Source organism: Astatotilapia calliptera, chromosome 10 (genome assembly GCF_964374335.1).
Source record: "Astatotilapia calliptera chromosome 10, fAstCal68.1, whole genome shotgun sequence".
NCBI classification, from domain to species: domain Eukaryota; kingdom Metazoa; phylum Chordata; class Actinopteri; order Cichliformes; family Cichlidae; genus Astatotilapia; species Astatotilapia calliptera.
This window is the reverse complement of record NC_137431.1, coordinates 10175717-10203482: the sequence shown is the minus strand read 5'-3', so window position 1 is coordinate 10203482 and position 27766 is coordinate 10175717. Positions and strand designations below refer to the sequence as shown.

Here is a 27766-nt window from a genome sequence, read left to right as displayed (position 1 = left end):
ACAGAAAGGGGGCCAGGAGAAAATATCTCTTCAGTATTTGAAGTCTGCAGCACTTGCTTCTTTCATAATTAATGTAAATACACATTTGGCCTTATTGAAATGGTTTTTGCTGGTGGATTTCAGAACTACAGAAGACTAACTGTAGACTAACTGCATGTGGTTATACTTTAGAAAACACGCTAAAATACACTATACAATTTGTGAAACGGAGCATATTCAAGTAAACGGATTAACTAGCAAGCAATATTGTACCAAGATGGCGGCGCGCACAGACGCAGCGGCCCGGAGCTCCTACACTTTTGCACTTTTGGTGGTACTGTGTATTATTTCACACAGTCTGGGGTTACTTCAATACAACAGAGATGATCTACTACAACTAAGCCGTGGAGATCTTCAACTAACATCCGAGTATCTCATCCCCCCGGAGATCGTTAAGCAACCCCCGGGGCTACCCGCAACAGCAAGCCGCAGGAGGAGACGTTGCGAGCGGAGGCAGAAGAGAGGCAGGCGGGGAGGCCTGTGGGCACGGCTAAAGACTAGTCCGTTTAAACCACCACTCCCGATCATATTCCTCTCCAACGCCCGTTCAATCCGTTACAAACTGGATGAAATACGACTGCAGATCGCCACTCGACGGACTTTTAATAACTGTTCGTGCATGATTTTCACTGAAACCTGGCTGGACAGCGCCATTCCCGATGCGGCTATTGATCTAGCAGGCCGCACCGCCTATCGAGCCGACAGGTCTGCGGACTCGGGTAAGAAGACTGGCGGGGGGCTGTGCATCTATATTAACAACTTTTGGTGCACGAACGTCACGGTAACGGAAAGACTGTGCAGTACAGAGGTAGAACTGTTGGTGTTAAAGTGCCGTCCATTCTATCTCCCTCGGGAATTTTCTGCCGTTTACATCTGCGCTGTTTACATTCCACCAGATGCTAATGCTAAGCTAGCGTTAGCACAATTGAGCAGCAGCATCAATAACAGCCTGGTAGCACACCCGGACAGTGTCTTTATTGCGGCTGGGGATTTTAACCACGCGGACCTGAAATCTGTACTTCACAATTTCCACCGTAATGTGAAGTGTGCTACAGAGCCCAGGCTTATCCCCACCTGGGTCTGTCAGACCATCTCTCCCTTCTGCTACACCCAATATACACACAAAAGATCAAGAGCACTGGGATTACAACCAAAACAGTGAGAACATGGCCGCAGGATGCTATTCCGATGCTTCAGGACTGTTTCCACTGCACAGACTGGGATGTATTCAAGGTGCAGGACACTGACAATCGTGTCGCATTGGAAAGTTACACCTCCACTGTCTTGGACTACATCTGTTTCTGTGTGGACAATGTAACAACTTGGAAACGATTCCGTGTGTTCCCTAATAATCCACCCTGGATGACACACGGAGTTCAACAACTTATTCGAACAAGGAACAACGCTTTCAAATCCGGGGACCAGGAGGCATACAGTGCTGCCAGGGCCAACCTGAGAAGAGGCATCAAGACTGCCAAGCAGCAGCACAGGAGGCGTATCGAGGCCAGGTTTGAGAACAACACAAACCCAAGGCAGGTCTGGGAGGGCATCAGGGCTATCACGGACTACAAAAGAAGAACACCATCACCCTCAGCCGACAGTTCTACTCTGGCTGAGGATCTAAATCTCTTTTATGCCCGTTTTGATAGGGAGAACACCGACCCTGTCCTGTCCCCTCTCCCCTCAACCGATCCTGCTCCAGTCCTGAGCACTCATGAGCTGAGGCGTGTGTTCCGGAGCATTAACACCAGGAAGGCGGAGGCCAGATGGAGTGCTGGGCCGGGTGCTAAAAGACTGTGCGGACGTCTTCACCTCTATATATAACACCTCGTTGCCCTGTTCACTGGTACCATCCTGTTTCAAAGCAGCAACCATCGTTCCCATCCCAAAACAGTCAAATGTCACATGTCTGAACGATTTCAGACCTGTGGCACTCACCCCCATTCCCGCCAAATGCCTGGAGAGACTGGTCATTAAACACATCAGAGCTGCTTTTCCACCATCCCTGGACTCGCACCAGTTTGCATACAGGGAGAACCGGTCAACCGAGGATGCGATCGCCACAGTGCTGCACACATTACTGAAGCACTTGGAACACAGGAACACCTATGCACGGCTCCTCTTTGTAGACTACAGTTCGGCTTTTAATACCATCCGGCCATACAAACTCCGTCCCAAACTCCACCAACTGGGACTTAACTCCTCTCTGTGCAACTGGATTGTGGACTTCCTCACTAACCGTAGACAGAGTGTCAGAGTGGGTAAGAACACCTCCTCCACCCTTGTGGTCAACACCGGTGCCCCTCAGGGGTGTGTTCTGAGCCCTCTGCTATACACTCTCTTCACCCATGACTGTATTTCCTCCTGCGCGTCCAATCTCGTTGTTAAGTTTGCAGATGACACTACAGTGCTCAGACTTATATCCAACAATGATGAGACAAACTATAGGACAGAGGTGCAACAACTAGAGTCATGGTGCCACGACAATAACTTGGTCTTAAACACCAAAAAGACCAAGGAGATCATTGTAGATTTCCGGAAGAGGGGTCATAACAACCATCTGCCTCTCTTCATTGGCAGTGAGGCGGTGGAGAGGGTGAGCAGTTTTAAATTCTTGGGGGTAACTGTGACCGAGGACCTGTCCTGGGGCAACCATATCACCTCAGTTGCACGGAAGGCCCAACAGCGCCTCTACTACCTGAGGAGACTGCGGAGCGCACACATTCCCAGATCTCTGATGTTGAACTTCTACAACTGTGCCATCAGCAGCGTTCTGACGTATGGATTTCTAGTGTGGTTCCCCAGCTGCACCAAGGCCGATCAGCAAGCACTCCAGCGGGTGGTGAAAGAAGCTGGCAGAATTATTGGAACAAGTCTGCCAGAGACCAGTAATATCTTCCCCACTCGCTGTCTGAGGAGGGTGCACAGTATCCTGCGGGACCAACATCACCCTGCGCGCCACCTTTTCCATCTGCTGCCCTCAGGGAGAAGGTACAGGTCTATACAGGCCAGAACATCCAGACTGGCCAACAGCCTGTATCTACAGGCTGTGAGGCTCCTGAACTCTCTGCCCCCCTCTCACGGACAATAACCATATCCAACTTCTTAATAGCAATGAACTGGTCTGCATTGGTGCATCATATCTTTATTCTCTTCCCCCTCCTGCCCCCCCCCCCTCTTTCTTAAATAGATAACTATCATATCTGATATCATATCTCACAGTACAATAATATTGAATGGGTTGCATTGTTGTATTTTGTCATGTTTCTCAGGTCTTTGTCTGAATTTCTACGAACATTATTGCTAAGGATTGTCTTATTGCATTGGAGTCACACTGGGTTAAATATGTACACTTGGGTTTTAAGGGGTATTTATTATTTTCTTCTTTTTTTTGGGTTGTATGGAAGCCCCAAACGCAATTTCATTGTTCTTGACAATGACAATAAATAAATACTACTACTACTACAAAACTGGCAATGCACTGTGTTTTGAAAATCCACTTTTGTTTTTCTTTTTGCCTGTCTTAAGACTACTAAGTATGAGCAAATGACAAAGGTATTCACACCAGAGGCCCTAGTTAAATTGTTTTGTCTTTGGTGAGGTGAAATGCAAAATGTCAGCAGTCTCTCCTGTCAGACAGTACGAGCTCCCTCTGAATCTATGTCGGGAGGACGGTTCAAACTATTTCTGTTGTGATTGACTGGCATGCCAGCAGCTGAGCAACCATCAACAGCTGCAGAAATAACCCCACATGGGGTTATAGCTGTTTGTTTTATGGTTTGATTTTTGTGGGTCAGGATGCAGAAGAACATTACTTAGAAAGGAATATTTAACAATCTGCCAAAAACTGAATATCTTGGGACACACACACACTGTTGAAACCAGGACATATTCATCTATTTCAAAAAATTTCTCTGGACACCTACTGTGTCACTGAAACTGGAGATACAAGCTATATTTCAAGTGATCTATCTAATATCTCCATCTGTGACAGAATGTGGCGTGATCTTTGTCCTTTAAGCCAATAGAATGGATGGGCATTCCCATTCTTCCACCAGGACTAAACAGTTTAATTGGCAAAAGAAAAAAAAGGTGGGGGGAGAAGCATGCAATAGAACATAATTGAGCTTTGTTGCATTAAGCACTGCCAGATATACTGTTTCACTCACTCTTTGAACCCTTGATTGCATCACCCTGCAGGATAATAGGCCTACTATTCCCTTTGTGTTGGTCCCCAGTGTAAGTAATGGAACCTTATATGTGCTTAAAAACAAGCTAGAATTTTACTGGTGCTGTCTGAATCATTACCACCAACAACAACATAATATAGCCTACAGTATATTAGAGGGCTGCTCTATCGTAATATTCAGACCATTTGTCAGATTGAGGACAAATAATTGTGCTTCACCCGTTTAACTAAGAAATGTGAGTCATTGTAGATAGAGAGCAAAAGAGAGATGGATTTGATGGGGGTTGGGAATAACAGTCTGACACGAAAGAAATTAATCCTCAATACCCACTGCTCCCAATGCACCTCCACAATTGCAGGCTCAGGCTGTCTAGTCCATTCATGAATCACTGGGCCTAGGAGACACACTGGAGAAAACCACCAGCTCTCATAAATAAAGCAGGAACCTACTACTGTAGTGCCAATGAGTCATCCAGGTCTGTTCTCATTCAGTTTTGGAAAGGGGAAAAGCACAACAAACCACCTCGAACACTCACGAAAACTGGCCATGACTGTATTTACTCGAAAACTTAACCTCACTGCCACCGTTTCCATCAGCCCAGGAGCTGTATTAGACACCAATGCCAGAATGTGAAAACAAACTGTAGTTATGAGAGGAACTCTATTAAAATGACACAAAAAACACATTAGGTTTCCCTTTATTGATTGAGGGTGTTCATGTGGATTTTGGATGTAGCAATTGAACACTTTAACAAAACATTTTGAATATCTATCTATCTATCTATATATATGGTAAATGGCCTGTATTTGTATAGCGCTTTACTAGTCCCTAAGGACCCCAAAGCACTTTACACATCCAGTCATCCACCCATTCACACACTGGTGATGGCAAGCTACATTGTAGCCACAGCCACCCTGGGGCGCACTGACAGAGGCGAGGCTGCCGAACACTGGCTCTGACCACCACCAGTAGGCAACAGGTGAAGTGTCTTGCCCAAGGACACAACGACCGAGACTGTCCAAGCCGGGGCTCGAACTGGCAACCTTCCGATTACAAGGCGAACGCCCAACTCTTGAGCCACGATCGCCCCAATATGTATATATATATATATATATGGGTGTGTGTGTGTGTGTAGCCTACTATGATGTGAAGTACTCAACAGAGGTACTTCACATTGAAATGTCACTAAAATGCCACCAGGGAAACAGAAATATTTTTTCTCAAATACCTCTAATATCTGAGGGAAAAGGAGTTGTTTATCTCTATCGTATAAAATGGAAATGGTAATGCGCGGAATTTGGTCTTTAATGGCAGTAAGACTGTTTAAAAACTGTTTACATATGCAGCAAAAGTAATGTAAATTCTCAGTTTAACTGAAACTACATGTTATTGTAGGTAAAAGTGCTCTTTTATATATCTGTTGTCATGTATAAGAGCAAGAAACTATACAAACTGGTCTACAAAAGCTGAGGACTGGATTTGTTATGCTCTGCACCAAGCATTCAAAAAACTACTGACGGTCTTTAGTGAAGAGGTGCAGAGTCAGCTTTCTAACTGAAAGGCACGGACAGTTACTTTTACAGCTGGCCTTATTGCATATGTATTTGCATATGCGTTTCCCTTTCAGAGTGGGAGGGTTGATATAAATCAATCAAACAAATGTGATTTACGACACACAATTTACTGCAAATTGCAGAAAAAAAAGCATGTCTTATTTAAGGGGCATCCAACAGCCAACATGGAAAAAACACTGCAGGTTCTCCATGTGCCAGTTGAGGCTGAATCTAAAAGGGAGGCAATCATTCACAAATTGAAAAAGTTGATTTAGATTTTTCTTTAATGGTTTTGCTTTCAGTGGATCGTTTTCTCCATCAACAAAGAACTGACAGGGGTGAATTGTTTTTGCAGCTTTTTCACTTGGATACTGTATTTAGCGTGGCTAACTGCCTTGATTGACAGTTATCCTGATAATAACACCTCGACCCATTTGGTGTGTGCTAGGATTCTTTCTTTGTGCGCTTGGCTTCTCAGGGCCACTGTGCTCGTCTACAGCTACTGGAAGATGGGACCTCTTCACTGCGTGTTTGTGGAATATTGGTGTCTGTTGGAGCATTTCTGATTTATATTTGAGTAATACGATGGATCACTGTAATGTACAGACCACACAGGTAGTGTTTTATTAGTCCGTTACTGAGAGCTAATTATCCAGTATATATGTGTCTACTGCATTGGTAGTTTTTAAAAATAAGGTTTAGTAACAGTTAGTTGCACTCCATCCTTTTATCCATGTAAGGTAACTGCACTCAAAAAAATCTGTTGTTGGATGAACACAATTTAATCATGGCACCTTTTTCCAAGTGATTTATCCATGTACAATAACCCATTTTTGACCATGTCAAACCAACACGTTTGGCATTTGGTGGTTTAATGTAATCAGATTATGTTGGATCAACGTAGTATACTTGCATTGACTTGAAGTGATTTATTTAAGTATGTAGAGTGAAATTTGCTTTAATTCATTTTACACAAGTTAAAACTTTAGGAAAACACAATGAAATCGTGTTGTTTGAACAAGTACTTTGTCAATCAACTCTTGTTTGGGCACACATCTTCTCCTCTTTTGGAGACAAACACGTAAAATCTGCAATTAAACAGTAGTTATATTTGTTAGTACATTACTCGCTTTCACATTCAAAGGAAATCTAAAACTGTTTCTAAAGTTCTGAAGTGTAGCCCAGGCACTTCTATTTCAAGCTCTACTCAAATTAGAGATGGATTTTTGTGTAGTTGCAAACTATAGCTTGTAAACGCAACAGTTAGACATCAGGTCAGTGAATGTTCTCTGTCACATAAAAAAATAAAAATAAGCAAATAAATATAAAGTGTCAGCTTATGCATGATGTTTCTGCATTTGCTTTAATTATTTAATTCTTGCACGACAAGCTCTGTCATATGAACTGCAGGAGCCGTGTCCTGTGAAGAGATTTCAAATCTAGAGCTGCACAATTGTGGCCAAAACGATTATTTCATTCAATCCTGGGAGGATTTTTCATGATTATTCATGAATCTTTTTCACGATTATTCATTGATTTTAGTGAGGGGTTGTTGTTTTGTTGCACTGTCATACAAATAGAACATTGCTTTTGGATCTGTGAAAGACTTTCAAAGACCTCAAAATAAAATTGGCCTCCATTCTCTTAGAAGAAGAAAAAAGTCTAACAGAAATCTAACACAACATTAAACAAAAATGGACACTGCTTTCGCTTTTACATTGTGCTAATTAATCTTTTTCAAATTAGTCTTTGCAAAACAAAATGGAAAAAAAAAATAGGTGCAATAGATATAAATAGCTATATAAATAATTAAATAGAGCTCCAAGATTTCTTTGCATTTCCTCTGCAGTGTTTAGGATCCAGCAGAGGTTTTGCCACTTTGTGAAAGTAATTGCAATAGGATCAAAAATCTTTTGTCCAGCATGTTGTCCATTTTCCTAAAATGTTCATTACTTTGTTTGTTGGGCACATCTTTGGCCAAGTTGAATACGATTGTGTTGATCATTTCATTGTATGTTTATAAGCTGGATGGACACGTTGGCACATCCAGAGGCATGCTGAAGGCAAACTGCACTGTTTTTTCCTGACCCCGACTCTGGTTGCAGTGTCTTTTCAGGTGGTTGCTTTACAGCACAGACAGCACTCTTTGGATCTGATTTGCTTATAGTTAACATGTGTGTTAAATCCAAAGTATTTTCAAAAAAACAGATGATGATTTGTTTTGAAGGACAAACTCTTCACTTTCTGTTTTGTTAGATTAGATTTTTGTTATGTATCTCTCTTTTAATATCTGTCCATTACTCATCCAAATTAGTTCAGGAAGCTTCAAGCTACCCAGTGCAGGGAACAGCTGGCTCCTGCAAGCATGTGAGACAATGATTTAGGAAGTGCTTGATTTGCTATTGCTTTGTGTTTTAAATAGTTGACCAAGAAATTTAAACATTGCTCAATCATGCTCATTTAATTGCAGGAAGCCAAAATTTGATTATTGTCCAACCATACTAAAAACTTTATCCCACATTGATGTCTTCATTCTGAAAATGCTTCGAGTTGTGGCATTGATTATTTAACACCGTTTCTTTTGCCAAAATCACACAAATTTATGTCTTAAGTGAGTGGGTTTATAGACAGCTTGACTCACATCAAATTGTGAGGACAATAAAATAGTTCCAATCTAAGTCAAGTCTGATGAAAGCCAAACCACTTTTAAACCCATTAACTTTATTCACTGTGGCTTTGTGTGTTTGTCCCCCTGAAAATGGAGCTAAAATTATCATTCAGAAAGAAGAAAAATGTTTTCCACCAGCTATCATTAAAGAGTTTTTGTGAAAAAAGATAGGACTTGTTCACAGCATTAACTAAAAGCTAAAAGTGATAGATTGACTCACTAAAGGTCATACTGCAATGTCAAAAGAACTTACTGGAGGTCATTGGCTAAATTATTAACAATATGTTCATGGCTAGACAAGTAATATCCTTGTTTTGTAACTACTGGATTCCTGTAATCCTGTGAAGTTAATTCCTTTCAGGTAGTACTGAAAATGCCTTGCAGATGGTGATCAGTATTGACATTTAAGGTTGTTGTTGAATGTTATGAAGGAACAAATAAATATGGCATGCTGGCTTTTAGGAAGCCTATTGATCTGTGTAACATACAAAATATTTCATAACAGGCCTCTGGTCAATTCGAAAGCAAGCCTGAGAGTTAAAATGAAGAACATGCTTTCATTTAATAGATCAAATAAAAGGTCAGATAACTGAGCAAGATACCAGGAAATTCTGGACTCATAGTTAATTTCACCCCTGTTGCTCTTTAGGTCTCGCAAACCGTACCTATTATTTAGAGTTATTGAAGTGTGGCCCTTTATCTATTAGTGACAAAGCTTCTGACTCTGTAGTGTAGAAGCCTTTCCATGTGCTTATGGACAGGGTCAAATACCATGATCTGTATTTATCAGCAGGATACTGCTCCTATGCTGTAAATGTGATTTTAAAGCCTCTTTATCCTCTGTTTGAGGATTTGCAGTATAGCAATATGAGTCTCCCTGCACTTAAGCTACACTATTTAGCAGATTGGTAGAGTATCCATAAAAACACTTTCCCTTCTGATTTTTTTGTTTGTTTATTAATTTTTTTCTATTAATTTTTTGCATTTATGGAGGAGCTATTCTCATTGGATACTGTTCAAATTTATAAAGCAATCTACTAAGTGCCCTAGCATTACTACTTCGGCCCAGTGGAAGTATTGTGGAAGAAGTATCAGAATTGCATCTGCCTTTTGTACATAAAAAAACCAATCATAAATAACTAGTTCACTTTACGAAAAGAAGAAAACCAGATTAGATGAAAAGAAGCTTTAGTCTGTTCAGTAATGAGGTAAATATTTAGCTTTAAATTTAAAGGCTTCTCCCCAGAAATACGAAAACTGCTATAGTGTTTGTGTTAGTATAGAGGGGAATGAAAACAGATGGAGACTAAAGCGAACAGAAGGTGTATTCATTTGATGTTGAAAGCATCACAAAATGTGACTGTTTCTTTATTGTGTTTGGTGAGACGAACTATCTCAGTTGCTTCCTTTGTGGTTGAGATTCATTAAGAGATACTGAAATAAAGACTCTTGTTTACTTATTTATGCAAAGACTAAAGCTTAGATCTCTAAAATCATGTTTAAATCAATAACCCACTAAAAGAACTGTAAAATCAAATGGAGATCATATGCAGAACCGCACTGACGATAATTACACAGTACTCTTTGCTAAAGATATAATAATGAATGTCCATTTTATTAGACTATGATCCAATAAGCCACCTGCTATCTCCATTTAAGGACTATTCACTGATGTTAGAGTATAACCAGCTAAAAACAGGACATATTTGAATTATAAAGGTTAGATTTGATTGTATTTGATGGCCTGTTGGTTTAGGTGCTGTTCTAAGACATTCATGAGCCAATGCTGGTACAGAAGCAGCTTTTGGATATGTGCAGTTATAAATACCTGCTGATGTCAGAAGCCTATGGAACTCTTATAAAATAAAGATTTTGTTGATCAGGGCTTGTGGTTATTATTGTTACGTCTCCCAAGCTTCTAAAGCTCCTCAGCAGTGTCATCTTATTGTAGAGATGGCTTTCAAACATGACATTATACAAGCTTACAAAAAGCAAAGGTAATATGTAAGTGAATCTATTTTGGCAGCATGTTCTGTAACCACCCAAACAGACTTCATAGGGAATAAAGAAAGTGGGGAAGCTGAAGGGGGAGGCAGCCAGTGAGGAATCATGGGCTGTCAGAACCGTGTCTGTCTAAGCTTCAGGAATCCAGGAAGCTAATGCTGTTTGATGTATTAACCATGATGGAGGGGGCAGTGTCTGTGTGTTCGCACGCAGTCCTGTAAGGATTTGGGTACACTGTGTCTGTGCGCGCGGGAGAGTGTATATGCATGTATGTGTGCGTAAGTTTGCCCCTATAATGTGTACGTGGGCGTGTATGTGCGTGCGCACTCATTGACAAGTGGAAAAGGAAGGAGAATTGATGTTGTTTGATGTATTAATCATGCATATGTGGGATTGAGAGGCTCTGTGATGGGTTGCTTGGGTGCTGATTCTATCTTCAATCAGTGGCTCATTTGGGTCCCTTTGTTTAAATGCTTAACATTGTTGGAAAATAAGCAGTCTGCTTATTTGTGTGTGTTGCATTTGAGAGAAGGAGAAGCGGAGTGTGGGGGGTAGAAAGTGTTTCTCAGATTTTTCATCTTGCTTATACATAAAGCATTTTTGACGCGTTGTTTTTCATGAACCAGTTCATGATATGATATTTATCAAGCCAAATGCCAGATGCAAACAGGAAATGTGTTATTCAAACAGCAGCTCTGCGTATGAGTTAATCAATAATTTCATAGAAAAATATGTGACAGTGATCTATATACTATTTTGATTTATCAGCTTCACGCCCACCCTCATGATTGTTCATAGATTCTAGCTGAAGGCAGATGAATAACAGCTTCCATTAAGACGGTCCATTTAAAAACTGTACAGTTAATTAGTTGTGCTTATTTTGTGCTCATTCAGCCATCCATATCAGGTAGCAGTCAGTGTTCAGAAAGTTATTAAAGTGCAGAAAATTATTTGCCTTTCCCAATTCACTTTGCCCACCTTACCTATTGAAATCTTGTCCAAGAGGCACTCCTACTGTCTAAAATTTAATCCATGTTGCCTTTGGATTACAAATGTATTTCGTTTGACACTTTAATTCACTGCAGAGCTCTAGTTCTGTTGCCAGGCAACTCTGTTAAGGTGCACACAAAGGATCATTATAGATTTCTGGGGTGCAACTGTTAACTTGTACTCCTTTTAAAATATACTGTACCATTCTGTATCCTGATAAGGCTTCTGTTGCATTTCCCCATGCTTTCAGTGCACTTCTCGCATACAGTTCAATATAAAGCAGTCAGGTTCCCTCTTTCTTTTTCTTTTTTTTCCTCTCTCCTTTTTTTAAAAAATATTCAGCTAAATAGGCTTTCTTGCAGAAATCATTCCTGCCTGTAAATTTGCCAAGCCTGGGCTCCAGCTCCTCTGCAACACAGTGAAAGAATCAAGTTGAGTGCCTCTTCTTATGCATCTATCAGACATATGTTACTAACAGGAGATGACAGCATGGCCCACAGTATTTAAGTGGTTCATGGTGCTTGTACTCTGATGGCTACGATATGACATGATGAGCCATAAATATGTCAGATATGACTCAAATGAGCTCTGAAAGGATATGGCAATAGAGTATTCATACAAGATATTCTGCTTTGAGGCCCTGTCTAAACCCCATTGTGGAGCAATCCGCCAAAATTTCATCAGTAGATTAATCAAATCTGTCATCAATATCATACCATATCTGTATCAACAGTCTAGTGGGTTCTTCCTCAGTGTTACCAAAACTGTAAAGGTGTGACACAAATATGTTTATATTTTTCAGGATTTTAAAATGTGATTTCTCCTTTGCTGCAGTTGAGGCATTTATTTTAGCAGCTCTCTTTTCAACAGTTTTTTTTTTATTTGTTTGTTTGTTCTTATAACTGTGAACTTTACCAAGCTTTGGTAATATTTGCTGCCTGGATGTATGTATGTTGAAATTTTGGAACAGCTCAAGCATTCTCCTGTGTGGAAATCAGCAGGGCATCATCAAAAGGGCTTTTTTGTCTGGATGAAAGTTGTAAGTCATCTTTTGTTTGAAGCCTCCAGGAAGATCAATGCTCAGTTGCAGACTGTTGTTGTGGATAGTGGACAGCAGGGATACAAAAGAGAGAGATTGAACATAGGATTTGATAATGAGAAATGCGGTGGGATTACATGTGCATGTCTGGCAAATGGGCCTTGAGACAGAGGGCAGGACTTGTGTGAGTTTGTTTGCACAGTGATTGAGATGCAGTAGGTGGATTACAGAGCTCTTCTCACAAAAACGTGCTAACTCCTAAAGGCCTCAAAAGAGAGCAGCTCACTCAAACAGAGTAATCTCTTCATCTGATGATATTTTTGATATGTTGTTTTTCTGCCTCGTTTCACTGCGCCATGGTCTTCTCAATCCCCAAGTCTGCAGAAAGATCAATGTTGAGAACACATTCTGCTTCAGCAGTGACTGGGCGTTTGTAGCCAGAGATGAAAAAGGTCACTATGAATCTAATTAACCATGATTTTTCAGTTCCCTGATAAGATGGCAGAACATGAGGGCTCCCCATCCAGTTGCATTGGAACAATTACTTTTAGTGCAAGCATGAGATGCAGACACACTTCTGAAATCGCCTAGCTCTTGGAATGTATTGCCAATCGGCACATCTTGGATGTGGGGTAACAAATCAAGGCAAGCGAGACCATGAGAGATGCTATTTATAGCAACACATAGATGCCCATGCACAAGCTTGCACATGCTGAAATACCAACTTGCACACCCCTTGTGCACATATTAGGGGAAGTTTTAAGTATGGTTGAAGGCTTTTTTTTCCCACTCCCAAATCCAATTATGTTCCAGTTCAAACAAATGGAAGTGTATGCATGGTTTTCAGCCAGATGCTGCAGCAATAGAGATATAAACTCTGAAGATGGGAAGTTTGAGAGGCAATAAGGTACCCAGCAGAGACTGGATATTGAGGATTAATATCTCTCATGTTTGGTTCTGACTTTATTTCTGTCATCAGTCCATCCTCTTCAGTGTATGTCTTTACTTCCCTGCACTATTAACTATATTTCTTTCACAGAGACACTTTGGAAGTTACTTATATTTTACAGTATATTATAGGTAAGGCACAAATTAAATGTGTTCAAATACCCTCTGTCTCTCTCGCTCTCTCTACACACACACACACACACACATACATATATATATATACATATATATATAGTACTGTTATCGCTACGTGTTGGATACACTGTGTATGTTAACGCAGGTCAACAGCAAGCCAAACTCAATTTTCATGAGCCAGGAAACTGTGCGTCTTGCTCCTTTATTACAGTCTTCTCGACGGCTTACAATCTTTTACAACTGTGGCTTGAATAGCTCGATGAAAGTGCTGAGTGAAACTAAAAAATAAACCAGAAAATAAAATATCCTTTAGCTCTTTGACATTGTGAAATAAATGCACAAAAGAAATAGTTAGTGACAGAAAACATGTATCAAAGTTAGTCTTAGCTGCTAAGTAATGATAAACAATAGTTTTAACAATCCTCTGATATGCAAATTAGATCGCTAGCATCATTGCTATGTTAATAGACCATGCTCTAAGCAAAATCCGCTTCTGGGATAAGGCTAATTCCTGGCACAAACACATTCACAAAACGATCTCTAAATCAGCTCTTATAAACATATAAAACAACCAGAACATGTAATAAACTTACAGCCATTGCTTTCGATGGTGTATATAAAGATTCAGGCCACAGGAGATGAAGTTTAAACACAGATAGGCAGGTTTTCTGTACAATGCTTTTCCCGACTGACTGCAGCGTCTGCTTCCCACAATGCATTGCGAACACAGATATCTCCTTCAAAATAAGATACAGAAAAACTAATGCTGACTGTATAGAACATATTTTTAACTAAATGACTCTCTTTTTTAACATAAATTACCACAGATGAAATATGACATTTTATCACTAAATTATTATGAACCATTTTTTTTAATCTTTTACTTGGGACAGAACACTCCCCGCCTGGCATTACTGATGCCACTACTACTTTTTATCAGTCACTTCCTTTTCTAAGAGCACAACAACATCCGAAATGGGACGCAGGTAAGTCTTTAAGACTCCCTGGGAAGATGTCCTCACTTCGACCTTTCTGACCTTCCCATCACTGCTTGGAAAGGTGGCTGTGATGATAGCCATTGTCCATTCGTTTCTGGGTGCTTGATTTTGTTTCAACAACACAATGTCGCCTGACTGAAGATTGCGGTGTGTTCCATGCCACTTGCGCCTTGATTGGAGGGTGTTGAGATATTCGTTTCTCCAGCGACTCCAGAAACCATTGGCGAGTGCTTGCACTTGTTTCCATTGGTTCTTGAGCAAGTCTTTTCCACAAAAGTCTCCTGGTGGAGAAGGAACGCCCTGCTTTTGGGTCAGTATCATTGCAGGACAGAGTATGAATGGTGAGGAAGAGTCAGTCGAAATAGGGACCAAGGGCCTTGCATTGATTATAGACGATACCTCAGCCATTAGGGTACAAAGCACCTCATGTGTGAGACGGGTGTGTTTGTTCTGCAAGAGCATAGAATCCAATATTCGGCGAGTTACCCCAATCATCCTTTCCCAGACGCCCCCCATGTGAGAAGCATGTGGGGGGTTGAACTCCCATGTGCAACCGTTGGCATGAAGATGGTTGACAATGTCAGGAGGGTTCTTGTTTGGTTGTGCCATGCCAAGCTCCACGCTTGCTGCGATGAAGTTGGTGCCCCTGTCTGACCGCATTTGTTTGGCTGGGCCTCTTATTGCAAAGAATCTGCGTATTGCATTTATGCAGCTGCAAGTGTCCATAGATTCAATGACTTCGATGTGTACACCTCTTGTAGTCATACACGTAAAAAGTATCGCCCACCTCTTACTTTGTGCTGCGCCACCTCGTGTGCGTCGAGTAACCACTGACCATGGGCCAAACACGTCCAACCCAACATACGAAAATGGAGGGCATGTTTCAAGTCTTTCAGGCGGGAGATCTGCCATTTTTTGAGTCTCTAGTTTCCCCCTGAGTTTCTTGCATGTTACGCAACGGTGGATAATGGATGAGACCAGTCTTTTGCAGCCTACAATCCACAGTCCAGCTTGCCTAACTGCACTCTCTGTGAACTGCCTTCCTTGATGCACAACCTTAGCATGATAGTGCAGGACAAGCAACTTTGACACATGATGCTTGCTTGGCAGAATTTTTGGATTCTTTAACGATGGGTCCAATGAAGCATGTTTGAGGCGACCTCCAACTTTGATGAGGTCTTCACCCATGAATGGGTCGAGGGCTACAATGGGGCTAGAGGTGTGGATGGTTTGATTGGCTTGTAGAGCAGCGTACTCATCAGGAAAAGCGTCCCTTTGAACAGACTGGAGAATGAGGTTACTGGCCGCATCCATCTCCTCTGGAGTGCGTGGTTCTCTGCATTTATGCCAGCCCCTGCATGAATGATTTGACGAGTTGCTTGATTAGTGAGAACGAGCTTGGTGAATTAAGAAAGCAATGGCACGTACCAGTGAGGTCCAGCTTGAAAAGCGTTGGAAGCGTTCTGGTGTGAATCCGCTCTTCTGAATCTGAGTAACAAAGGTACTAACTTGTCGGATTTCAGCATCCACTTCAGGTTCAATCAGCTCAAATGATTCATTCGTCTCTGGTTCATGTAGTTTGTAAAGGAAGTCTGATCCCTTAAACCACATAGTGTCCATGAGCTGCAATGCAGGTACTGACCTGGTTGCTAGATCGGCTGGGTTTTGCTCTGATGTAACATAATGCCACTGTTCAGGGGATGTGGACTGGCGTATACGATGAACTCGATTATGTACGTAGACATAAAAGCGCTTTGAATCGTTGCAAATGTACCCAAGAACCACCCTGCTGTCACAGTAGAATTTTACAGTGTTTGGTTTATGATCAAGTTCATCCAGAATGAGCTCCGCCATCTCCACCGCTAGAACTGCTCCACAAAGCTCAAGACGAGGTATTGTCGGTTCTGGTTGGGGTGAAAGTTTTGCTTTGCCAAGCACAAATCCGACTTCACATTGTCCCTCTGCATTGACTGTTTTCAAATATGCTACTGCTGCAATAGCCCAACTTGAGGCATCACTGAAGACACACAGTTCAGTGTAAGTGGACATGGAAAGGGAGGCTGGTACATAGCAGCGCGGCACTCTTAGGCGGCTCAAATCTTGGAGGGACATTTTCCACGTTTCCCATGCGTCCATCTCCTCTTGGGGGAGAGAAGCATCCCAATCTTGGACTCCATTTGACATTTTGCGTAACAAGAGTCTGCCTTTGATTGTCACTGGCGATGCTAGTCCCAAGGGGTCGAAGATGCTATTAATCACTGAGAGAACCCCACGGCGGGTATAGGGTTTGTCATTGACGGCTACCTTGAAGGTAAATGAATCAGTGTTAATGTCCCAGCACATTCTTAGACTTCTCTGGGCCGGTAAAGCATCGTCGCCGAGACTCAAGTCTTTAATACCGGAGGCCAAATCCTCTGGCTTGAATGCTTGCATGACTGAGACACTATTCGAGGCGATTTTGTGGAGCTTGAGGTTAGACTCAGCTAAGGATGCACATGTGCGCCTGAGCAGATCGATGGCTGCAGACTCTGTGGGAACCGAAATCAGCCCGTCATCGACGTAGAAGTGTCTCTCGACGAAGTGTCTTGTGTCTGCTCCAAACTTTGCCTCACCTTCCTGGATGGCTCTTCGAAGGCAATAGATGGCTACCGCTGGTGACGGACTATTACCAAAAACATGTACCCGCATGCGGTACTCCTGCACCTCTTTTGACAAGTCATTGTCCTTGTGCCACAGGAACCTCAAATAATCTCTGTGGTCTGGTCTAACCAGGAACCCGTAAAACATCTGCTGAATGTCAGCAGTGGTTGCAATGGGCTCTCTCCTAAACCGAATCAGGACACCAAGGAGGGTGTTATTGAGATCAGGGCCTGTTAATAACACTGAATTGAGTGACACACCAGACTGCTCGGCACTAGAGTCAAAGACCACCCGTATCTGACCGGGCTTCTGGGGGTGATATACGCCGAAAATAGGCAGGTACCAGCACTCAGTGTTATCATCAATGGGTGGAGCAATCTCTGCATGGTTGTTTTTAAACAGCTTGTCCATAAATTCTGAGAACTGCTCTTTCATTTGAGGGTTTTTGGTTAAGTTGCGTCTCAGTGAGTTGAGTCTAGACAGCGCTTGGTCTCTGTTATTTGGAAGTGGCAAGCGAGGGGACTTGAATGGTAAAGGAGCAATCCAGTTATTGTTTCCATCTTGGTGGACTTCCTTTTCCATTATCTTAAGGAAGGTCTCGTCCTCAAAGGACAGGGCATGCTGGTTGTCATACTCTGTGCGCTCAAAAACTTTCTCTCCAAGCTTTTCTTCTGCTGCATTGGGTTTCGAACTGCGTTTTAAGAAGCTACTCTTGTGCTCCCCGCCATAGCATGGTTTTTCTTTGATCTTCATGCTGTTAGGACAAGGAGTGAGGACGTCCGTTGGAGAGCACGTGGGTTTTATAGGCATTGACCGTTGGCCTGTGAGCATTGAGGCATACTTCCCCCACGATTACCCAGCCTAGGTCTAGGCGCTGAGCAAAGGGAGCATTGTGGGGTCCGTTGACTTGTTGTCGTGCCTTGTGGACTTGTATGATGTCTCTGCCCAGTAGAACTGCAATCTGGGCAGCTGGGTCGTGCTTAGGTATCAGAGGAGCCAGATGTTTCAAGTGGGCATGGGCAAGAGCGACTTCAGGTGTAGGTATTTCATCTCTGTTAAATACTATCTCATCACATTCAATGAGAGGAGGAAGGTCTAGACGTGGGCCTTCACCTACAGGCTCAATTTGGAACCCCACTGCTTTCCTGCCGAGCATTTGAGTTAGACCAGCACACGTTCTCATATGGTATGTCAGAGGGCTATCCTTGATTCCAAATAGCTCGAAGAATTCAGGACGCGCCAGCGAGCAATTGCTCTGATCATCAAGAATGGCGTACATCTTAACAGACCGTTCTGGTTGACCTTTAGGGAAAACTTGAACTAGACATACCTTGGAGCAGGAACGCGGAGGACAGCCTTCACCGCAGATCTCAGTGCATCGTGACGTTACCTTGGGTAGAGTGTTGTATTGAGGCTGAGGCTCTGGTTCAGGTGCATTTTCCGGCTGGGGTTTTTGACCTGTGTCAGGGTGCATGGCAGAGCAATGTCTTTCACTTTGGCACTCCTCACACTTGACCTTCAGGTCGCAGTCCTTTATTGTGTGCATGGGAGAACAACAGCGAAAACATCGTTTGTGTTCTTTGAGTATGTTTCGTCTTTCTTGTAGTGGTTTGATCCGGAAAGCTCTACATTTGGCTAGAGAATGCGTTTTCTTGTGGACTGGACAATAACGTGTTAGATCATCCTCTCTGATACTAGCAGAAGCACTTGTATCAACCTCTGTTCTGTTTACAGTTAGAGGTGATTTGTAGCTAATTTGTTTGAATGGTGGTCTCTCACCTTTGTTGAGGGGTTGACTGCTGCATGACACAAAACTTGGATCGTTTCTCGCTTTTGCCTCCTCTTGGACAAACTTTACAAAGTATGAGAATGGAGGGAACATCACATTATATTTTTGTTTGTATTTTGAACCAGTGTGGAGCCATTTATCTTGTAAGCCTGGAGGCAGCTTTTCCACTATGGGCTTAACCCCACGTGGTGTGTCAAGGTAAGCGAGGCCTGGGAGGTAGGCTTCGTCTTTAGCAACCTGCAGCTCTAGGAGCAAATCTCCTAGTTCCCTAAGTTTAACATTGTCTCTGTTTGTAAGGCGAGGAAAACTGTCCAGTTTTTTAAACAGGGCATTCTCTACTACTTCGGGTGTAGCATAACACTCCTCCAGCCTATCCCATGACAACTGGAAGGCAGCTTTGGGGTTAGTGGTATAAACAGCCCTGATTCTTTTAACATGCTCTGAGGACTCTTTACCGAGCCACTTGACTAGGAGATCTAACTGCTGGCTGTATGTAAGATCAATGCCTCCAGTTGCATTTAAGAATGAAGACTGCCATGCTCTAAATTTTTCAGGGGTGTCATCAAACTTAAAGAGCCCTGTTGTGATTAACTCTCTGCGTGCAAGGAACTTAGAAAAGTCAGCCATAGGTGCATCACTATTGTGAGGAGCATGGTGACTGTTCGGCTCAACATACTCTCTTGGTGGGTCAAAAGTTTCCTCCTCTACGTACATTTTTGAGAGTACAGGTGGAGAGGAGGTTGGTTTCCTTGGAGTGAATGATGGCGCCTTTGCTGTCAGTTTGACTTGAGGTGTTCCTTCTTCAGCCGGATGTGACTTTAGCTGGGTTTGATGTTGCACGTACTCCATAGTTCTCTGTCTGATAACTTGTGGTGGGACTGAACTTTTTAAACTTTCTCCTTTTTCTTGTTCAACAGCTGCGGCAGCTTCTAGAACCTCTGCTTTTGCCGTAGCAGCTGCAGCTTTTTTCTCTATCTCTAACATCTGTAAATCCATTTCCAGATTTGCTTGCTGCTTTTTAATTTCCAATTGTCTCTTACTGTACAAGGCTTTGGCGTTTGTAGCGTCAGCAGAAGCTCTTGCAAAGATGGCTGCTTCCAATACACTGGACCTTGAGGACAACTTGGAAGATGAGCGCTTGGAGCCAGAGTGTTTGGATCGGGAGCTAGCCTCTGATGGTGCTTTGTCTCCTGAGTTAGCCATTTCTTCTGCCTTCTCCCCGTGGGCATCCATCGCTGTGGCATAAACTTTATCTTCCACCAACTGCTGACCTGGCTTTTCACTGTACTGTTATCGCTACGTGTTGGATACACTGTGTATGTTAACGCAGGTCAACAGCAAGCCAAACTCAATTTTCATGAGCCAGGAAACTGAGCGTCTTGCTCCTTTATTACAGTCTTCTCGACGGCTTACAATCTTTTACAACTGTGGCTTGAATAGCTCGATGAAAGTGCTGAGTGAAACTAAAAAATAAAACAGAAAATAAAATATCCTTTAGCTCTTTGACATTGTGAAATAAATGCACAAAAGAAATAGTTAGTGACAGAAAACATGTATCAAAGTTAGTCTTAGCTGCTAAGTAATGATAAACAATAGTTTTAACAATCCTCTGATATGCAAATTAGATCGCTAGCATCATTGCTATGTTAATAGACCATGCTCTAAGCAAAATCCGCTTCTGGGATAAGGCTAATTCCTGGCACAAACACATTCACAAAACGATCTCTAAATCAGCTCTTATAAACATATAAAACAACCAGAACATGTAATAAACTTACAGCCATTGCTTTCGATGGTGTATATAAAGATTCAGGCCACAGGAGATGAAGTTTAAACACAGATAGGCAGGTTTTCTGTACAATGCTTTTCCCGACTGACTGCAGCGTCTGCTTCCCACAATGCATTGCGAACACAGATATCTCCTTCAAAATAAGATACAGAAAAACTAATGCTGACTGTATAGAACATATTTTTAACTAAATGACTCTCTTTTTTAACATAAATTACCACAGATGAAATATGACATTTTATCACTAAATTATTATGAACCATTTTTTTTAATCTTTTACTTGGGACAGAACATATATATATATATATATATATATATATATATATATATATATATATATATATATATATATATATATATATGTATATATGTATATATGTATATAAATAAAATAGGCCTTTGACTTTACTCCATTCCATGTCTTTCTGTTAAAGTATTGCCTTTAAATTCTGTTTGCCTTTAATTCAGTTTTGTTTAGCACCACAGCTCTTTGAGATTGAATTGGAAACTTGCCCTAGGGACATTTATTTAGATGAAAAATACAGCTACAGTTGACCATTACAGGGCTCTGAACCCACAGCCAATCACACACAGATACTGCAATTTGCAATGCTGCCAGGGCTCCTGCTCAGCAACATTATAGTTTATGACCAGATGTGATCTGACCAAATTTGGGGCCAATTCCAGACATTTATGTAAAATTTGGGTTCCTTTTTGCTCAGAGGGGTAGTTTTAAAGTTATTTAAGTGACAGGAAGCAGTTTGTGAAATTAAATGGTTGTTGCTCCTTATGTATGGACACTGCTTGTGGTGTACCCAGGGGTCAGTTTTGGGCCCATTTTTTTTTAACTTATACATCAATGACATTTGTAAAGTGTCAAAGTATTAAAAATGGTACTCTTTGCTGACTATACAAACTGCTCTGGTCATGATCTGCACCATTTACTGGATGAAATGACTAATAAAATAAGTAAAGTGACGTTCTAGCTTGATAAAAACAAATTATCGTTGAATTTTAATAAAACTAAAATAATGGTATTTGGAAATAGTAGTTTACTGTATGTACAAATGCTAAGATTCAAATAAATGATGTTGATATTGAAAGAGTCAGTGAAAATACATTTCTGGGGGTAATAATAGATGAAAAACTTAACTGGAGAGCTCACATAAGATATATTCATTTCAAAGTATCAAGAAGCATTGCAATCCTAAAAGAAGGTATTAAATGAGATATTACTTTATATTCTCCACTGTTCACTGGTTTCACTATATTTAAGCTATTGGCAAAGGTCTGGGGCAATAACTATAAAAGTACATTACATTCACTTTTTGCTCTTCAAAAAAAGCAGTTTGAATCATCCACAATGCAGGTTATAGGGATCATACAAACTCAATATTCTTGCAATCTGAAATATTGAAAATTGCTGATCTAATGAGATTTCAAACTCCACAAATTCTGTTCAAAGCAAAAAATAATGAACTACCAATTAATATTCAGAGTAGGTTGTTTGTTTTTTTTGTTTTGTTTTTTTTTTGTAAGAGGAGGAAGCTGTAATTTAAGGGGTTTTTATAACTTCAAAGCTGTGAAGGCACATACCAGAAGAAAGCTTTTGTGTTTCTGTGGATGCAGTGAAGCTCTGGAACAGCTTGAAGATGGAGTTAAAGCAGTGTTCAACCATAAAGCAGTTCAAAAAGGGTTATAAAGATATGATCTTCATGAAATATGCAGAAATTCAGTGAATGTCTCTGTTTAGCACATTTTATGATGTGATGTATATATTATATCAGAAATAGGTTCCTTATTATTACTGCATTATATCAGTAAGGAAGCTGACTAAATATTGACCAATGACTTATGACAAAGGATTGGGATTAAATATGTGTGTGCTTCTTCCCACCTTCCTTTTTGATATGTAACTGAATCACAACAGTTGAAGCAATGTTGAAATGTATTAGCTTTATTTTGTAAAGCAATTTTCCATCTTTTTTCTTTGCTAAATGAACTTTGTGTATTTTTTACATAATCAAAATAAATTAACAAACAAACAGTATAAGTACGATAATAAAAAAAAAACATACAGTCTTCAAATGTTTCCACATTTAGAAACCTTTTCAGAGTCATTGGATACAAATTCCAAGAAACACGTTTTCAAGAAAACACCAAGAAAGACAAAACGATTATGCCACCTCTCCTTCCTGCCGTAGCTGGCCAGTTTCCCGAAATAGCGTCTTATCCCTCCAAAGGGCAATACAGAAAAATAGGAAGGAAAACTACCATCTCCAGAACAAAATTAAACAGATTGAAGAAGAGAAACTTCAACTGAAGGAGAAGTGCAGACGAATGGAACCACAAAATAAACACCTGGAAGAAAGACAGCTATAGCAGCCCGACATCAAAATTATTAATGAGGGCTGGGGAATAAAGTTTGGTCAAGCCCGAGAGCAGATTGTGTTCCTGATTAAAGAAAACAAGGAAAAGAGTGCTGAACTAAAATAAATGTCCGACTAGCTTCAAGACAGGAAAACTACTATTAAGAAGAAGCTAAAAGGAAAAACTGGAAAAACAACGTTCACATATGGAGAAAATGATCAATCAAATGGCGAGAAACAGCTCAGAGCTCATTAAGGGGGTATTATTGTCCGTCAACAATTTGAAGCACGAACATACTGAAATGCAGGCGCAAAAGAAACAACAAGACAAAATACATGAAGACCTGCAGTGTATGCTCCAAAAAATCCAGAGAAGAACTCAGCAGTTAGAAGACATGCACAACGAAGTACAACAGAGAAATGCAGACCTGCACAAGGCAAAGTTAACACAGGAGGCAACATACAAAGAAGTGAAAGAAAAGCTTGAAGAAAAACAAGTAACTTTAGAAGAAGTGGAACAAAGATGCAAGAAACTTGAGAAGCAAAACAGAGAAACAATCAGACAACAAACAAACAAGTTGAAAACTCTCATCCTGGAAAAAAAAAAGTACTTCCACTTCCTCCACCTCTGTTCACCCCCAACCAGTCCCAGCAGTTGACTGCCCCCTCCTGAGCCTGGTTCTGCCCGTTTAAAGGCAATTGTTCCTCCCCACTGTCGCCCAGTGCTTGCTCAGAGGGGATTCTTGGGGGTTTCGCTCCTCTCTCTCCCCTTTTATTTTTTTTACCTCTTTTTACCTTGTTCCTCTATTTACTTGTTTAACTTTTTTTTCAACTTATCTAACAAAATAATAAACCAACCTTAATTGATCCTTTGAGTATTTTTCATCTAATCTTTACAGGATTTTTACAAAACATTTTCAAACATTCAGACCTGTCTTTTATTTTCTTCTTGAAACCTCATCAATGGTGACCTAAAAACCTTGGAATGGTTTGAAACATTGAAATAGTTTCACCTGAAAGTGGCGAATCTATACGTGCGTTGTCATTTCCTGTTTGCCAGTTGTTTGTAAGTTGCTGTGTCTTGCTTTCACATCCACTTAGTGTCATTGCCTCATTGGAAACTTGATCAATATGGAAAAAGGAATAGACATTGAACTGGAGAGTTATTAATTCACATTTATAACTTGGCAAAACCAAGGTGGAGGAAGAGTGGCCTTGAATATGGAAAAAAAAACCCTGAAATTTAATGTGGTGGATAAGATGATGATAGCAATTGAATAAGGTACTGTAATGTATAACAGTTGAAATGTTTAAAGAGTAAAAAAGTAATCATTAGCGTTATATACAGAGCTCCAGGTAGTAGTAGACTGGATAAAGAAAGAGCTCACAAAAAAACTTTCATTTGTGGAGATCTCAATAATCATTTGCTAAACCCCCATGAAATAAAAATCACTGAGGAATTTAGTAACACAATGTACTGTTTGAACCTATTCCCTAACATTACTAGACCTACCAGGATCACATTATTATTGTGCAGCTCTCATAGACACCATTATTACAAATGACATTGTACGTGTGATTAACGACATCAGTGACCATCTCCCAATTTTTACAGTCTACGATAGGAATTACAAGATTAATAAAGTGGACAGTAAATAAGAGCACAGACGAGTAAGAACAGAGGAATGAATAAATGCATTTAAAACATTTTTAATGAAACAGAAGTGGGGTGAAATATATCAGAAACAAGACATTAATGGCACGTATGATGAATTCCTTAGAATATTTATATTATTGTGTAATACAAACCTTCCAAAAAAGCAATATAGTAGGAAACATAAATATATGGACTGTCCATGGATAAGAAAAGGTCTTCAAGTAAAAAGAAAAATGCACTATACAGAGATTTCTTAAGAAAGAGAACTGAAGATGCTGAAATGACATACAAAAGATATAAAAATAAGTTAATAAATATACTAAGCTATAGTAAAAAAGAATACTATAAGGACCAATTAGATAATGTAGAAATAATATTAAAAGATTATGGGAAATACTGAACAGTGTTATAAAACATGGGGGGTCTAGACTGAACAACTATCTGATGTATTTCATTGATAAAATAAAGAATATATTATGGATGTTGTGGCATTTTTTTGTAACTACTGGACCAAATTTAGCAAGAACAATCACTGATCCTGGGTAAGCACAGGAAAAACTGGATACACTGATGAATACACTTATTGAATGTTTCTCACAGCCGTTGATGAAAATGAAGTTTCTGAAATTTGACTTGAAATTGTCAAAAAATGTAAAAAGCTGAAATCTTTGGATTGTAATGATATTGATATGATAGTGGTTAAAATAGACATTGAGACTATTTTAAACCAATTTACATACATCTGTAATTTATCGTTTCAAACTGGTCTATTTCCAGACAGAATTTATTTATTACCAAGATATGCCGAGCTGCAAATAGTGCAGGCATCTATCATTTATCTACTTAAAAGCGATCCCTGCTGCTTACTTTCCCGCATGCTCTCCTGGCTTCCAAGTTAGCCACAATATAGTCACTTTAATACAACAGCTCTTGGCTAAATGCAAAATTAGTGGTCGTTAGAGGAAATTACTCAGGTTGCAAGTGCACTTCAAGAGTGTAGATGTCTGGGTCCAAGAAAACGGACAGTCTTACTGAGCTTAATCACTCAAAGAGAACCTGATTAAAGTTTAAATCTAAATAGTCAGAGCAGTCAGTGTGACCATGAGAACTTCACATGAGGGAAATAAAACAATATGTTTAAGTTATATAACACTTTCTTATGGTGTATTGGATAATAAAACACAAACAATGGACAAATGAATAAAGGCACATTTGAGATCACAAGCTCGTGACTCATTAAACAGATATTTCGAAACAAAAGATTACAATGTGGAAGAAAATTAAATATAAAACATACAAGATTTTGAAAAAAAAATCATGGCAAGCTAGAGCTTCTGGACTCTCTTTACATCTCTACGTTTCACTCTTGTCTTTTCTGCACTGTGCCCTGTGTTTTAACCTGTCCGCTTGTTTTGGGTTTTTCATCCTTTATGAGCATTTTTTTCCCAGTGCATAGTAGCATTTTCCTTGCAAAAGCGCAACACTAAACGCTGCCTTCATTATATTTCCTATTAGCTCAATCATATTACCATATAATATTAGCATATTTAATCTCTGAAGTTTAAGACAATGAGTGTGTCAGACAACACCATCTAAACCCTAAACCAATCAAAATTTTAATCCCGTGCCCTTCCCAATTAAGTTTCAACACTGATCCTTTCTCTGGCTTCCCCAAAGCTAATCCCCCCCGTCTCCAAATCTGACACCAAAGAATATTCCACTTGTGCTTTCCCATTCCATCATCTTATGGCATTATGTCAGAAAAATACTAATTAACCAAATATAATATGCATTATAAACTCGGTCTGTGTGATAGTCAGAACTTGCAGTTCAAAGCTTTGACTGTGATTTTTATATATCAGTATTAATGTTAATATTAAACCCACCCAAAGTTAAAGAAATAGTTTGCCATGTGACTTGAATTACAAATAAAGGGATTGTTTGAATATTTGATTAACCAACATCATACTTAATGTGTTCCTTGAATTCTTCAAAAGGTACTTTTTTTTGTCAGTCCAACTTTTTATGCAGTTGCTTGCTGGTCCTACATTAAAGTAACACATATAGCCCTTTTCCAGTAACACCTACTTGGCTCGTCTCGACTCGGTTTTGGTCATTTTTCATTGGAATCGAGTACCATATAAGTTGCGTGGCAAAGCAACCGAAAGTCTCATAAGGTCATTTTGTATGCGACATAAACGGCACAACAAAGGATTATTTCAAGGCAATGGTATGCCTGCTGCTCAGAGTATAGCTTTATGCACTGGCCATGCCGCACATGAAAAGGAGACCTGATACTGCTATAGTACATGTTCCAGTCTGAGCAGCAATAACCCTCCTAGGAGTGGGCAAAACTCTGCCTGCTGACTGTCTAATGCTCAGCTGAAAGATCTGCTCAACAAAGATGGTACCTTTACTCCTGAAACATAGACAGGAAGGCAGTAGCTGTTTGTTACTCCGCTAACATGCCAACATCCTATAATTGTCTTTTGTGTCTGATGACTCAGGATCTCATCTATGCTTTATGCAGATGATGTGGCTCTGCTGGATCCTTTGAGGGATATCTTCCAGCTTGCACTTGGGCCACTCACAGTTGAGCTGATAGGATGAGAATGAGCACCTACAAATCTGACGCTGTGGTTCTCAGCCAGGAAAAGGGTAGAGTGCCCACTTGAGGTCAGGGAGGAGTTAGTGGCCCACTCACAGAAGAGCTTCACATCTAAAGTAGCCAGCTGAGGTGGTACACGCAGTTGATCAGCATGCCCCTGAGCTTCTTCTAGAGTATCTGGGGATCTTGTTCATGAGTGACTGGAAAGTGGAGGGGGAAGATGACTGATGGATTGGTGCAGCATCTACAGTAATGTGGACTCTGTACCAGTCTGCTGTGATGGAGAGAGAGCTGACCCAGCAGCTGTCGATTTACAGGTCGGTCTATGTTCTACCCCTCACGTATGGTAA

The 27766-nt window shown here is 40.6% G+C and overlaps 1 protein-coding gene and 2 long non-coding RNA genes across 4 annotated transcripts in view; 1 reads left to right on the top strand and 2 right to left on the bottom strand.

Moving 5' to 3' along the window:
- The window catches only part of pcdh1a (protocadherin 1a), a 113449-nt gene that overhangs the window by 45980 nt on the left and 39703 nt on the right, over positions 1-27766 (top strand). The gene's annotated exons all lie outside the window — the stretch shown is intronic.
- On the bottom strand, positions 13730-14289 carry LOC145431376 (uncharacterized). Its single transcript, XR_013911680.1, has 2 exons — positions 14160-14289; positions 13730-13844 (listed from the first exon to the last, which is right to left on the bottom strand). It is a non-coding gene; the product is annotated as an uncharacterized LOC145431376 (long non-coding RNA).
- On the bottom strand, positions 20346-20895 carry LOC145431624 (uncharacterized). The gene is made up of 2 exons (XR_013911963.1): positions 20772-20895; positions 20346-20456 (listed from the first exon to the last, which is right to left on the bottom strand). It is a non-coding gene; the product is annotated as an uncharacterized LOC145431624 (long non-coding RNA).